The sequence below is a fragment of the Papaver somniferum genome, unplaced genomic scaffold, assembly GCF_003573695.1.
Source record: "Papaver somniferum cultivar HN1 unplaced genomic scaffold, ASM357369v1 unplaced-scaffold_1561, whole genome shotgun sequence".
In the NCBI taxonomy this organism is placed as follows: Eukaryota; Viridiplantae; Streptophyta; class Magnoliopsida; order Ranunculales; family Papaveraceae; genus Papaver; species Papaver somniferum.
In genome coordinates, this window is record NW_020625054.1 from 18,312 (window position 1) to 21,552 (window position 3,241).

Below are 3,241 nucleotides of genomic sequence, written 5' to 3' on the forward strand. Positions count from 1 at the left end.
TCTAATGGAGACTGTGTTCTTTTCCTACGTTAACACAACACAGCATAAATCACATTAGTGATCGCCTAGACGGACTTGACGCCTCGCCTAACGCCTAATACAACATAGGTTATTGGTACCTTTATATGATAGTGAATGAGAACGTAATCTTCGTGATCTAGCTAAATGTGATGATGTTAAAAGACATATTCATACCGTTTTGTTCTGTTTAGCAAGAGGTTCCACGAAAACTCTAATAATTTAAATTCAAAACTCATAACAAAAAAACAAACCTACTGAGACTACGAACCTCTCTCAAACTAAACTAATTAAGAAATTAGGTAAATCCAAAAAGTAGAAAATATTATAAACTTAATTATCTGCCTTAAAAGCAGCACAAGCAGCAGCACGTCGACGTCGACCAGTTCTCCTGGCACCAATCTGACCAACCTTTTGCCCAGGAACTGCGTTACGAGAAACGGTACTGGGGTGTCCAATATGTTGATGGTTACCTCCTCCGTGGGGATGCTCAACTGGATTCATAGCCACACCGCGAACCTTAGGCCAGCTGTTCCTCTTCACTTTAAACTTGTGGTATGCATTTCCAGCTTTGAGTAAGGGCTTCTCAGTCCTACCTCCACCAGCAACTTGGCCAATCATAGCACGGCAACCACTCGGTACAATCTTCTTAGCACCAGAAGGAAGCTTGATTCTGGAGGTTCCGTTATCAGCGTTGTGACTGATAACAATAGCATAATCACCGGAAGCTCTAGCTAAAGTACCTCTATCGCCCACTTTATGCTCAACATTGCAAACAACAGCTCCTTCAGGAATTGATCTCAATGGCAAAACATTACCAACCATTAAACTAGCTTTCTTCCCGCAGTACAAAAACTGACCAGTGTACATACCCTCAGCCGCAACGAACAACTCCTTCTGATGCTTGTACCTGAATGGATGACGGAAGGTAACTCTAGCTAATGGTGCACCACGTCCTGGATCATGAATGATTTCAGTAACTACACCTTTCAAGTAACAAATCCAAGCTCCTGAATTTTGCAGCTCCCTTACGATGATGAGTATGGGATCTGAATATAGATCCAGCTCCCTTACGCTGAGCTCTGATAACTCTACCCATCTCTCTCGATCGGTCGGCGTTCTTCTCTGCTACTATGGTTGTTAGGGTTTTCTTTTGAGGCCGAATTAGCCCTTTATTTAAATCAAGGTTTAGGGTTTAGGGTACTCATTTCTTGCCGTTCAAGAAAACCAAAGAATAAGGGTTAATTAAGGAAGTTAAAAATACTCCAAGGTTTAGGCCTAGCAAGCCCGTCCCTATTTTTGGCCCATATGTAAGGGACTGATATAACTATCGTCATTATTGAGGTAAGTGAACATAAAAAAAAAAAAGAGGAAACAAAAAATTCGTTGGATCTCGAGAATTCCCGAGTATTATTTTCCGTGTGAACATTAAGTACAAACCACTGGATCGAATGACTTTCAACCATTTAATCTAATCCTAGCCATCGAACAATAAAAGGTTTCTGTATAATATGTAAGTTATCACGAGGGATTTATTTAATATACTTAAACTTTTCAGGGACTAAATTAGAATTTTATATATAAAGCTAAACTTTAGAAAAAATCGAGATTTTTGTTCCTCTCTTTTCTCATCAAATAGGCTCTGACCAAAAATGGTTGAAATTCAGATTCCATCAAGACGATGATGCTATAGTAGATTAAACCCAGACTCTTTGTCAATTTCATTTCAATCTCTGTTAACCGGAGTTGCCCAATTAGTAACCCTAATTTGCTTTTCAAATTAAGGTTTTAATTCAGTAACTCTACCTAATAGGGATTTAACTGAGAAAAAACATCCATACTGTTTTTTAATTTGTATTTTGTTCACATCTCTCATATACCTGAACACACACACCTGAGGTTATGCAACAAATGGAAACTATACGGAATCACTCTGCTACTAGGGGAAAAAACATGACTGCAGAACATCTAGCCGATGAATGACAAATGAACCTTGACAGAAAAAGAATCCGTATGGAAAATATGACCAAGGAGCAGAGGTATGTTGTTCGCGAGCATGATCGTATTCGGCATACATCCCGCAAGGAAAACCCAAATCTTCCTTCAACATCTACAGCCAACAATGACGCCTACCTATCTGAAACTGTTATACAACAACATGTGCATGCAGAAGTTGGGAAAATATATTATTGGTTGTGTCTCGAAAATGGCAATGAATACTACTGAAGAATTAGGCCCTCTGCAAAATTTGACATGTGAGGCTAGATTGCTACAAATAGAGCGTTACCAGAACGAGGAAACATCTTCCTTCATCATCAACAAGCAACAATGAAACAGCCTTATTTGAACCTGTTCTGCAAAAACACATTCAAGAAGAGGCAGAAAGGATAATTGGTGGCAACTCGACGATGTAGATGAACATTGCTGCTGGGTTTACAGAAATAGGACCAGAACATATAGGTATGTTTTAAATATGAATTCAACATTTTTCATTGTAGAATAGTAATTTTTTACACAATGGTCCAACTGCTGCCAACTAATAAAACTTTTTGTCAAAAATTACAGCTCCCATGCATACAAATTAGGAAGATATGGTCGAGTTTGGGACCAAATCAATGAACCAGAGGACAGTCCAGATGAGAGTCACCAAGAGGATACACAAGAAGGTATATTGTTAACTATTACATGTGTGACACTACCAAATATGATATGGATACTTCAACTGTTGATTTTGGTTGAGATGGATAATGATGATTGTTAAATGGTTTAGAATACATATTGCTGGTGGAGATGGTACGTAGGGATAGTAGTAATTCTTATCGCATGGTCTTATGATTATTATAGGTCAACAATTGAATCCTCTATCTAATGCTGGAAACAGCAATGAAAGACGAAAATCGGTATTACTGGGAGGTAAGAATTTACAGTTCTTAACAATTTTGTATTCTTACTGCATGGTCTTAAACTAACGGTTCAATAAAGTTAGTCCATATATTGAATCTAGTAATAAAGTTAGGAATTCTTTGAGAGACTAAATGAACATGCTCGCTGCGAAGTATCCATTCTTAAATAGGCAGTTATTAGATAAGACAATTTATGGTTATTGTCTTTTTGATCTTTCGAATATCTATTAAATTTTGGTTCAGATCAGGAAACTAAATTCACTTATTATTCTTTTCTAATTGATATGTGCTTATATATATATATATATATATATATATAT

The 3,241-nt window shown here is 37.3% G+C and overlaps 1 pseudogene; it reads right to left on the reverse strand.

Annotated features, from left to right (window-relative positions):
- Positions 1 to 351: 351 nt before the first annotated feature.
- Positions 352 to 1,135, reverse strand: LOC113336983 (annotated as a pseudogene).
- Between the last annotated feature and the right edge of the window lie 2,106 nt (positions 1,136 to 3,241).